Genomic DNA, 13,419 nt, shown 5'->3' on the forward strand with positions numbered 1-13,419 from the left:
GTGACATCATCCAGGCAGCACCACCTCCCCTTCAGCACCCAGCCATTCCCAGCCACACAGGAGACAGAGAGGAGGAGCCAGGGAAAGTTGAAGAAAGGCTTCCCAGCCCTTACACCATGTCCCCCTTTCTCCATTAGGGCCCATGGAGCAACGATGCAGCACCCAAATCTAACTCTCTCTGCACATGTTACATCTGCCCCACCTGCAGTGCAACATGGTTTTGCCCAATTGCTAACTGTTTTGGTAGTCCACTACCACTAATATCTATTGATGCCCTCGAGCAGATTTCTCCACTGGCCCTATCAAATCCATATCAATTCTCTCAAAAGGGCCAGAAATGACAGGGAGGGTAACCATGTATGCCCTAAACCCTGGCTAGGGAGCAGTCTTCTGACACTGGGCATTCTTGACAATATCTCTTTACTGCGGCATGAATGCCAGTCCAAAAGCATCTTAATTGTATGCGCTGGAGAGATTTCTCCTCCCCTAAATGGCCACACCGCAGATGCGTGTGTGCCGCCCACAATACCAACTGCTCGTGTTTCCGGGGAACTAATAACTGGTCTACCCTTTTACTCTGCATAGAGGTTACATGGTACAACAAATCATTTTTCAAAATAAAATATGGTACACCTTCTGGTGGCATAGCAGTAATCACTTTACCGTTAACTACTATCACATTCTCAAAAGCATGAATCAGATTTCTATCATCCTGTTGGTCTCGGCTAAAGTCCTTTAAAGATGCTTGCTCACCAAAAGGTAACTACTGGACCTGTGATTCACAGGCCAAGGAAGCTTTCACATTCGCCATGTTCTGGGAACCAATGGTCCTTGGCTCCCGGGACGCCTCAGCTGTTGGCCATTTGCTGCCATCGTGTCACGTAACCACCTTCTGCAGCAGTGGGAAATCACAGGGTCAGTGGATAAGGTGGCCTGGATGTTATTTCAGCAACCACTGTCAATGACTGCCTTTTATTATTAGTGGCAGATGCACACATGGGCACTCCTCAACATCTCAATGTATACACAATACTTAGACAGGTGGTAAAACTTGGTCAGACCCCCAGAGGAACCAAGTTAGCAAAGACAAAGGTAAGTGCACTGCCAATGTCCACTAATGCCCAGATCTCCTGGCCGTTCCAACTGTACTTGCAAACGGAACCGGGTGATTTATGCCAGGGAAATGGTTTCAGCAGCCATGCTGACTACATCCCATATATATATATATGGGATGTAGTTGGAATCCCGGCGGTCGGAATACTGATGCCGGAATCCCGTCTGCAGAATGCCGGCAGCACCGCCACAGAGATTCCCACTCCTTGGTGTCCACGACACCCATGGATTGGGAATAGAGCCCGCAGCGTGGCGAGCCCACAAGGGTTCATCCTGATGAAGGGGATTCTCTCCCCGAAACGTAGATGTGATGTGATGAAGTGAATACACTTAATTTGCTTTATTACAAAATCTGAGTGCTGCCTCGTTCTGTTATATATATATATATATATATATATATATATATATATATATATATATATATACACAGTTGTGCTCATAAGTTTACATACCCTAGCAGAATTTGTGATTTTCTGCCCATTTGTCAGAGAATATGAATGATAACTCACAAACTTTGGTTAGTGGTTGGGTGAAGCCATTTATTGTCAAACAACTGTGTTTACTCTTTTTAAATCATAATGACAACAGACCCAAATGACCCTGATCAAAAGTTTACATACCCTGGAGATTGTGGCCTGATAAACATGCACACAAGTTGACACAAACGGGTTTGAATGGCTACTAAAGGTAACCATCCTCACCTGTGACCAGGTCACATGCTACCACTGTCATATGTTACCCATGTTAAGATTGTTGCTGCTTTGCATATGTTTGTAATTGCAGATTTTTTTGTAGAGATAACTCTGCTTTAGGACCAGTGGCATCACTAGGAGGGTGTGCGCCGCACCCAGGTGTCACCCTCCGAGGGGTGACACCGAAATGCTGACTCCTCCTCAGTGACAGGAGGCGGGTAATACACTGTAACATTATGTGCAGCACTCTGCTCCTGTCACAGTGTGGGAGCCGGCAGTGCAACCAGGCGAGTCCCCGGGGGCAGCACAGCATCTCATGGCTTACTTTGCTCGGCACAGGTTACTATTCCCAATTGTAGTCCACGTGATTGGTAAAGTATGGAAAGTCCTAAAAATAGTAAAAAAAAATCCAAAAACACTTATGTCGGCCATGTTGTGTGTCTACTAGAGATGTACGCCGACCCCGTGTTTTGGTTTTGGATCTGTATCTCCTTTGTGTTTTGGATCAGTATTTGGTTTTGCCAAAACCACCCTTGTGTTTTGGTTTTGGATCTGTATGTTTTTTCATAAAATCATAAAACAGCTAAAATCACCTAATTTGGTCCTGTTTTTGTTCCTGCAATATTATTAACGTCAATCATTTACAGGCAATTTTGACCACCTCACATCATCAGGGCTGCCAAGAGAAATCCTGGGCCCCTGTACAACAACATCCTGCCCCCCCCCATTTTCCCTCTCCTGGAGGGGTGTGACCACAGCATGTTCGGGACATGGCCACACCTCTTTGGGGGCATGTCTAGCACATAAGAAGCACCCCCTCACAGCAGCTGGGACAATTAGGAAGGTGGGACAGCCCCATAGAAACTGCATAGTTAGATGGATGTTTTTAGATGTTATAATGAAACAGGCAAAAATGGAAGTGCAACAACTTTATTTTATACATTTCTGATGTAAATAACATAAATACCACCGAGGGATTAAGGTTAGACTGGGGAGGGGGGGATTTTTAGGGTCAGGCTGCAGCAAGGGAGAGTTAGGGTTGGAGTATAGGGTTAAGATACTCACCTAACAGATGTCAGAATTCTGCATCTTGGGGTGCCGCTGTCGGTATTCTGACCACCGTCATCCCAAGTGCCGGGATCCTGATACCATCCCATCTTTATAGATATGACTATATACACAGATACCTATCTCTCTTTACCTATGTGTATACATATATATTTATATATCTGTAGTACTGCAAATATGGCGATACGGGGCGGTACGGCGTACCTGTAAGAAAATCCCAGCAGGTACGCCATGCCGCCGGGCCGCCACCTTCCAGACACCGGGTGTTGGAGAGAGGAGAGCGCAGCATGCGGCGTGAACTGAGCCAGTTCATGAGCCAATCAGAGCTCACGGACTGGCAGCCAATCAGGAGCCACTGCTGCCAGACCGCGAGCCCTGATTGACTCGCGGACCGGTGCCAGTTTTAATATACAGAAGACCGGACTGAGAGCAGGAGAGGAGCAGGTCTCCCCAGCAACAGGCTAGCAGCAGAAGAAAGTGCCAGGCCCAGGCAGCAGCAACAACGGTGAGTTGCACTGCTGGGGCATATCTGGCACTCTGGGGGCATGTGTTTCTGGCACTGTGGGGCATATCTGGCACTGTGGGGGCATGTATATCTGGTACTGTGGGGGCATGTGTATCTGGCACAGTGGGGGCATGTGTATCTGGCACAGTGGGGGCATGTGTATCTGGCACTGTGGGGGCATATCTGGCACTGTGGGGGCATGTGTATCTGGCACTGTGGGGGCATATCTGGCACTGTGGGGGCATGTGTATCTGGCACTGTGGGGGCATATCTGGCACTGTGGGGGCAATGTATATCTGGCACTGTGGGGGCATGTGTATCTGGCACTGTGGGGGCATATCTGGCACTGTGGGGGCATGTGTATCTGGCACTGTGGGGGCATATCTGGCACTGTGGGGGCATAAGTGTATCTGGCACTGTGGGGGCATGTGTATCTGGCACTCTGGGGGCATATCTGGCACAGTGGGGATATATCTGTCACAGTGGGGACATATCCGGCACTCTGGGGGCATATGTGTATCTGGCACTGTGGGGGCATGTGTATCTGGGACTGTGGGGGCATATGTGTATCTGGTGCAGTGGGGGCATATCTGGCACTGTGGGGGCAATGTGTATCTGACACTCTGGGGCAATGTGTATCTGGCACTGTGGGGGCATATATGGCACTACTGGGGGCATTTGTGTATCTAGCACCGCGTGGCATTTGTGCATCTGGCACCATGGGGCATTTGTGCATCTGACACCATGGGACATTTGTGTATCTGGCACTGTAGGAGCATATCTGGCACAGTGGGGGCATATCTGACACTGTGGGGGCATATGTGTATCTGGCATTGTGGGGGCATATCTTGCACTGTGGGGGCATATCTGGCATTGAAGGGGCATATCTGGCACTGTGGGGGCATATGTGTATCTGGCACTGTGGGGACATATCTGGCACTGTGGAGTCATGTGTATATGGCACTGTGGGGGCATATCTGGCACTGTGGGGGATGTGTAACTGGCACTGTGAGGGCATATCTGGCACTGTGGGGCATATCTGGCACTGAAGGAGTATATCTGGCTCTGTGGGGGCATGTGTAACTGGAACTGTGGGGGCATATCTGGCACTGTGGGGACATATCTGACACTCTGGGGGCATATGTGTATCTGGGACTGTGGGGGCATGTGTATCTGGCACTGTGGGGGCATATGTGTATCTGGTGCAGTGGGGGCATATCTGGCACTGTGGGGGTATATGTGTATCTGACACTCTGGGGCACTGTGTATCTGGCACTGTGGGGGGGGTATATGGCACTACTGGGGGCATTTGTGTATCTAGCACCGTGGGGCATTTGTGCATCTAACACCGTGGAGTGTTTGTGCATCTGGCACCATGGGGCATTTGTGCATCTGGCACTGTGGGAGCATATCTGGCACAGTGGGGGTGTATCTGGCACTGTGGGGGCATATGTGTATCTGGCACTATTGGTGTCATAAGTGTATCTACCCCCCCATATGTGTATCACGCCCCCATTTTCATTGGCCACGCCCCATGTGGCATTTGGCCACACCCATGTTTCGGCGCACGCACACAGTACCTATATGACATTTTTTCTACTTGCACCACTGTAGATATTATATATATATATGTATATATATATATTTATAGATAGATATATATATTGAATATTTTTAGCATTGCCTATTAAAAAAATGTATCTGTACTATAAAAAAAAGATACCAGTACTCACCTAAACTTCTAGAGGTCCTGTGAATAACTATCTGTCTCCCTGGATTATAAAATACAGTAGCTGTAATGGTGTAGTCTGGTGATACAAATTCCATGTAGAATTGTTAAAATATACCAGTAATGACATTAGAAAGAACTTCCTATCTCAGGAAAAAGGCAGCAATAAGTACTCAGTACCATTAAATACCATCAGAAGAAAAAGCTATTTTTTTCTTTAGAATGAATAATGGATTAAATTTCAATTGCATATTTATTAACATTTTCATTGCAAAAGGTACTCACTGGTAACTCTGGTACCTGATACTGCTGATTGTTCTTCTATTATGTGTTTATATAGCACCAACATACTCAGTAGCAATATACATTTAGATTTTAATCACATCTTCAAGCATCTCCATCCTTGCCCATATTGGGCAATACAGGATTGGCTGTGACATGAACTAACACATAAATATATACATAGGTTAGGATGAAATGCCGGCGGGCGGGATGCCGGCAGTCAGAATACCAACCACGGCATCCCACTGTTCAGAATCCCTCACCCCCTTGCCTCCTAACCCTCCTTTACTGCAGCCTAACCCTAACCCTCCCCCCAAGCAGCCTAACCCAAGTATATCCTGCGAAGGCATGGGTCAACCGGTATTGTCAATGGTGGCTGATGATTCCCGATTTCTGCGTATGCATCGCACTTATGCAAATGTATATACAAAATTACGAAAGCAGAGGTGGGTTTCTTTTTCCTATCTGGGCGGCTCTTCACATTCGTTTTTTAACAGAAGGTGGATTGAGAAAATCGTAATTTCCGTCTCAGTATCGATCCAGCCTGCATTACGCAGATAATGCCGTATTGTATACAATTTACCCCATCCTTTGTTACATTTTCATAGGTTAATAATGATTTGCCACTTTAAAATACAAGTACGAAGGACAAAAAGGCACTAACTTGAGATTTCTTTGAGAAAGTCTCATATATATTTTATTGCATTCCAAGAAGTGCACAACTTTTCAGGGGGTGGCGCTTGATATGCTGGCTGTCGGAATCCCAACGCTCATCATACCAGCGCCGGAATCCCAACAGCCGGCATACCGACAACTATTTTTCCTCTTGGGCTGTCCACGACACCCCTGGAGGGAGAATAAATAGCGTTGCGTGCGTAGCAAGGAGCTCTTTTGCGCTTGCCCCGCTGCCGGCATACAGGCGGTCAGGATCCCGGCGCCGGTATACTGGGTGCTGGGATCCCGAGTGCCGGCATACCGTAGTAGACCCCTTTTCAGGGAGACATCTCCCTCGTCTTCAGTATCGTAGTGTCTGTGCAATAGAGAAGCTCTAAGAAGCTTTTTCAAAGAACAGAAAAGGAAATCACCAGAGCCTGACCATCAGGTTGCTATACCAGGTGAAACTTCTAAAATTCATAATATATTACTACTTCTGCTTTTTTTAAAAACATCAGTACAATTTTTCATCCCATCAGTTCACTTTTCATTGCTTATTATAATAAAAAATAAAATAAAAATCATGCTGTGCATTACAGTTCAGTAATTGTGTGCCTTCCTCTGTCACCCTGAGGCACAAGCATTCTGTGTGTTTTGTTATTCCCATCTCTCACACTTTCTTACCTGACCTGTTTTTTGTTTCCTTAGCATTATAGTCACAAGAAAAGGCTCTAAAATAAAGCATTTTTCCATGAAAATATGGAACAAAATAATTTTCCTAATTTTTTTTGTTGTTATAGAAATATGCCCAAAAAGAATTTTTATCTATAGAAAATCTTTATCAGGTCCTTTTGGTTATAACTTATTTGTTACAGTATTTATTTACACAGTACACAGTATATAATAGCTATGAGCCTTATGCAAGTGTCTCTCAAGGTTTCACACTTCTACTGTGCTGCAGAGAATTAAATGCTTGTTTACCCTGGGAATATTTTGCAAGAGTTGTCATTTTCAAGTACTATAACCTGTTTTAATTTGGCATTGTATGAAGCACCTTGCTCCACCCTGTTGCCGTTCTACCGTACTCTATATGCTTTGCATTGTTTTAGCAATGTGCTAGATGATAGATCTGTCTGTTCAACAAGGTTAAAAAATCCATGTCTCCGGCAGAAATGAATGCTAGATGTTCAAGGTGTTTTTTGCTAACTTTCTTAATTTCCCTCAACATATGTCTTATTTTATTGGGCCAAGCAACTGCAGAGAAAAAGCTGAAGTTTGTTGTTCTGGTAAGTAAGAATATGGGATTATGGTTAGTTTTATATAAATATACATATTCCTCAGGGTATGTCTTCTTTCATTTAACTGCAAAATACAGTATGTCCCTGTTACGGATTCATGTGCAAATATTCAAATTGCTTTCACTTGGATCTGATGGAAATAATATACTTTGCTGCATGATTTGACATGCTTTGTGATTACAACTTTTCAACAGTTCTCGTTTATTGATGTCCATAAGTAAATGCTTTTGTACTCTGTGTTTTATTATTATTATTATTATTATTATTATTATTATTATTATTATTACAGGCAGTTGCATAACTAGAAATTTTTCTCCCCCAAGCCAGAAAATGTTCTGGCGCCCCTCCCCACCTCCCCCCACTGCTTTTAGAAAAGTGAAGAATTTGCACGCGCCGTAGGTGCACACCCAAAAAGGGGCATGTCCTCACTAAAAGGGCGTGGCTTTGTTGCAAGGAGCGTGGCATTGCAGGGAAAGACTACCTTATACCCCAGTTGTGCAACCTGCATGGCCAGACATTGGCGTACACGGGGGAAAAAATAATCGTGATTCATGCCCCTTACATTATTTGTCATTTTTCCTCCTTATAGTAATGTCCCTTACAGCAAATTAAAGATAATTTTGAGTACAGTTTTAAAATGAGCCCTCAACCTCTGTCTTGGGCATTTGCTGTAAAAATGGATAAGTATGAGAATGCTCTTAAAAATGTTGTTAATGCAATGATTACAGAAACTTGAAAATCTTTGTCAGCAGCACAGAATGATGATGAGATATATACAGGGGCGGTGCTAGGGTGTTCGGCGCCCTCCCATACTTTACATGCAGGGCCGGGGGGTTACCATGGCCTCTTGGGCCCCTGAGCTGCAGGAGATCCGTGCAAGCCTATGGATGTGAACTCTCTGCCCACACACACACTCTGTGCAGCGCTAGTTACGGCTCTGCACACAGACAGTGCCGTAACTAGACATTTTACCGCTGTGTGCAAGATAGGGCATCGCCCCTCCTGTATGTAGAATAGGGGCAGTGCGCGCCGCAGGTGCGCACAAAAAATCTAGGGGCGTGGCTTCCTGGGGAAGGGGTGTGGCCACAAAATAATACCAATTCATATTACATATTATAGTAGTCTCCATGATTCAAACTACGCCGCACAGTAGCGCCACTACACCAGGTAGAGCCCCTTTTACACATTATGGCCAACAGATTCCCCTTTTTACACATTACGGCAGACAGCATCACCCTTTTTACACATTACGGCAGACAGCGTCCCCCTTTTTACACATTACGGCAGACAGCGCCCCCTTTTTATACATTATGGCAGACAGCGTCCCCTTTTTACACATTACGGCAGACAGCGTCCCCTTTTTACACATTACGGCAGACAGCGTCCCCTTTTTACACATTTTGGAAGCCAGCGTCCCCCTTTTTACACATTACGGCGGACAGCATCCCCTTTTTACACATTACGGCAGACAGTGTCCCCCTTTTTACACATTACGGCAGACAGCGTACCCTTTTTACACATTACAGTGGACAGCATGCCCTTTTTACACTTTACGGCAGCCAGCATCCCCCTTTTTACACATTACGACGGCCAGCGGCCCTTTTTTACACATTACAGCAGACAGCGTCCCCTTTTTACACATTACGGCAGACAGCGTCCCCTTTTTACACATTTCGGCAGCCAGCGTCCCCCTTTTTACACATTATGGCGGACAGCATCCCCTTTTTACACATTACGGCAGACAGCGTCCCCCTTTTTACACATTACGGCAGACAGCGTACGCTTTTTACACATTGCAGTGGACAGCATGCCCTTTTTACACTTTACGGCAGCCAGCATCCCCCTTTTTACACATTACGACGGCCAGCGGCCCTTTTTTACACATTACAGCAGACAAAGTCCCCTTTTTACACATTACGGCAAACAGCGTCCCCCTTTTTACACATTACGGCAGACAGCGCCCCCCTTTTTATACATTATGGAAGACAGCGTCCCCTTTTTACACATTACGGCAGACAGCGTCCCCTTTTTACACATTACGGCAGACAGCGTCCCCTTTTTACACATTACGGCAGCCAGCGTCCCCCTTTTTACACATTACGGCGGACAGCATCCCCTTTTTACACATTACGGCAGACAGCGTCCACTTTTTACACATTACAGTGGACAGCATGCCCTTTTTACACTTTACGGCAGCCAGCGTCCCCCTTTTTACACATTACGACGGCCAGCGGCCCTTTTTTACACATTACAGCAGACAGAGTCCCCTTTTTACACATTACGGCAGCCAGCGTCCCCCTTTTTACACATTATGGCAGACAGCGTCCCACTTTTTACACATTACGGCAGACAGCATCCCCTTTTTAAATACAAACAAACACACACACACACTTTCTCTCTCGCACTCTTTTTGCATCCCCTTACCACAATCTTGCTGGCTAGATCTTCCATAGTCTGCTAGCCTGTTCCAGGCAGCTCCGCCCCTTGGTCCGTGTAGCTCCGCCCCTTGGTTCGTATAGCTCCGCCCTCTTTCATCAGGCCGCATACTGACACTCTTCTCCTCTCACTGTCACAGGGGAGAGAGGAGTCATGCTGTCGGCGCTGCTGCGGCTGCCTGTCAGTGTGACAGGGCAGGCGCAGCAGCCAGCAGCAGGGGGAACAGGATGGGGCTTCAGCAGGGATGCAGAGCAGTGAAGGCGCCTCTCCTGCCCGGCGCCTACCTGCACTGCATCCCTTTGCTGAGCGGGTAGCGCCGGGCCTGGATATATATATATATATATATATATATATATATATATATATATATATATATATATATATATATATTGTGTCCAGTTGTCCGGCACTCCCTCCTGGATAATGTTATAATTGCTGCGGTGCCATCTTAAGCTCCTTGGAGCTATTGTAGTGTAGGCAAATAAGCGGCACTCACCAGGCTTCTTATAGAAAAATAAGTAAAACGGTCCTTTAATCGATCCTACGTTTCGGGGATACCCCCGTCGTCAGGGACAGCATGAACATAAATACAAAGTGTCATACAACATACATTTATACCCTCCCCCAAGTGCAATCAAGCAGTCTTACCTGTCTCACCTGGAGGACGCCAGCCTTCTGCATCGCGGGTCTTCCCGCCGGTCACGTATCCTCGCACAGCCGAACGGAGCCCATGACGTCATCAGGCGACGCCCTCCGGCGCAGACAGCACACACTGTTTGGTTGCTATGCAACACATAAACAATTCATGTTGAAGACATGTTAAAACCAAAGTACCACAGCAAATAACACTAAAGTCTATACAGTGTATCAACTTAATATTACCATCTGTAATAACATATATAATATCATGCTCACCATAACACTAATTCTCACTATTGATGGATGATAGATGCTTGACGGTTAACAACATACAATTACAGAAAGCATTGTAGCCCAAGGCTCTCGTTTCACCCTCGAGGTGCTATTGTATCTAAGACAAAAATCCACCTGCATTCTTTTTGCAGTAACATTTTTGCTCGGTCCCCCCCCCCCCCGAATTTTCAAGGGGACGTGGTCTATGATTATTGTCTCTCATACTTGCTATGCTGTGTCTAGCTTCAATGCAATGTCTAGCAACAGGCTGGTCGCTGCTGCCTGTCTCTAAAGCATGTCTAATTGCTGTCCTGTGTTGCGCCATACGCTCTTTGAATTGGCGCTGTGTTTTGCCGATATATGCCAACCCGCAAGGGCAGGTCAGCATATAAACGACAAAAGTGGTACTACATGTGACTGGATGTTTTATCTCGAATCGCTTCCCTGTATGAGGGTGACAAAATGTGTTGCCAGCTGATAGGGCTCTGCAGGTCACACACCCTAAGCATCTATAGCAACCATTCCTCCTGCTTAGAAAATGAGATGGATTCTTCTTGCCCATTCCTGTAATGTCAAGTTTGACCAGCCGGTCCTTTAAATTCCTACCTCTAGTGTGGCTAGGCAGTAATTTAGCTTGCTGCAATAGGGGTAGATCCGCATCACTGTTTACCATAGGCCACCATTTTTTGGCCTTTTTGGTGAGGGTGGGGCTTTTATCCGTATATTGACTCACCCATGGGACTATTTCAGGAACACTATTTGGCTCTTCATGGGACTGATATTTGAGAGTGTCTGCCCGTGGAATGTTTAACACTCTATTTTTAGTACTCTCTAATAGCTGTCTATCATATCCTCTTTCTAGAAATTGATTTACCATTTGATCCAAGGCCGGATCAATCATGGTGGGATCTGATGTGATACGCCTGGCCCTCAACATCTGTGAATAGGGCAAACTATTACGGAGAGGCAAGGGATGAAAACTGTCATTCCTTAAAATGGTGTTTCTGTCGGTACTCTTGACAAATAGCGTAGTACTCAAGCTATGTTCTCCAACTGAGATCTTAACATCCAAATAATGTACTGACTCCATGCTGATCTCATATGACAGTTTCACCACACTATCAGACAGATTGTGCTCATCCAATATCTTGCGGAGGTCTACTACAGTACCAGACCAAACAATGAGCAAGTCATCTATATATCTGACATATAGTTGGATATTAGACAATAATGTACCATGGCTCCAAAATAGTCGTTGTTCAACAGCATACATGAATGCATTCGCGTACGATGGTGCAACTGAGGACCCCATCGCACAGCCCGCCTTCTGTAAATAAAATCTGCCATCATGTAGAAAGAAGTTGCGGGTCAACACCATGAGAAGCAATTTTAGAAAATTTGGTAAAAAACAAGTAAGGAGTACAGTGTAACACAATAAAGGGTAGTTGGTATACACAAAAAATAAAAAAACACAATTAAATAAATAAAAACAGCTAAAGTCTAAAACAGGGTTAACCTGAAAACATGTCTGTATCATTATAACTGTAAAGGAAATGCAGTATGGTATTGATGCACAATCTTGGAAGTGACCATTAATGGGAGGTAACATGGCATTTGGAGGGAGTGGTTGGGAAAATGGAGGCATGTCATGGCTGTTTTCGGGGGGGTGCATCTGACGTCAGCTGCGATTACTGCAATTGAAAACATGGCGCCACTGTGGCTGCAATCGAGTATATCCTGCGAAGGCATGGGTCAACCGGTATTGTCAATGGTGGCTGATGATTCCCGATTTCTGCGTATGCATCGCACTTATGCAAATGTATATACAAATTTACGAAAGCAGCGGTGGGTTTCTTTTTCCTATCTGGGCGGCTCTTCACATTCGTTTTTTAACAGAAGGTGGATTGAGAAAATCACAATTTCCGTCTCAGTATCGATCCAGCCTGCATTACGCCGATAATGCCGTATTGTATACAATTTACCCCATCCTTTGTTACATTTTCATAGGTTAATAATGATTTGCTACTTTAAAATACAAATACGAAGGACAAAAAGGCACTAACTTGAGATTTCTTTGAGAAAGTCTCATATATTTTATTGCATTCCAAGAAGTGCACAACTTTTCAGGGGGTGGCGCTTGATATGCTGGCTGTCGGAATCCCAACGCTCATCATACCAGCGCAGTAATCCCAACTGCCGGCATACCGACAACTATTTTTCCTCTTGGGCTGTCCACGACACCCCTGGAGGGAGAATAAATAGCGTTGCGCGCGTTGCAAGGAGCTCTTTTGCGCTTGCCCCGCTGCCGGCATACAGGCGGTCAGGATCCCGGCGCCGGTATGCTGGGTGCTGGGATCCCGAGTGCCGGCATACCGTAGTAGACCCCTTTTCAGGGAGACATCTCCCTCGTCTTCATTATCGTAGTATCTGTGCAATAGAGAAGCTCTAAGAAGCTTTTTCAAAGAACAGAAAAGGAAATCACCAGAGCCTGACCATCAGGTTGCTATACCAGGTGAAACTGCTAAAATTCATAATATATTACTACTTCTGCTTTTTTTTAAAACATCAGTACAATTTTTCATCCCAACAGTTCACTTTTCATTGCTCACAGTATTATAATAAAAAATAAAATAAAAATCATGCTGTGCATTACAGTTCAGTAATTGTGTGCCTTCCTCTGTCACCCTGAGGCACAAGCATTCTGTGTGTTTTGTTATTCCCATCTCTCAC

The sequence above is a fragment of the Pseudophryne corroboree genome, chromosome 5 (genome assembly GCF_028390025.1).
Source record: "Pseudophryne corroboree isolate aPseCor3 chromosome 5, aPseCor3.hap2, whole genome shotgun sequence".
NCBI lineage: Eukaryota > Metazoa > Chordata > Amphibia > Anura > Myobatrachidae > Pseudophryne > Pseudophryne corroboree.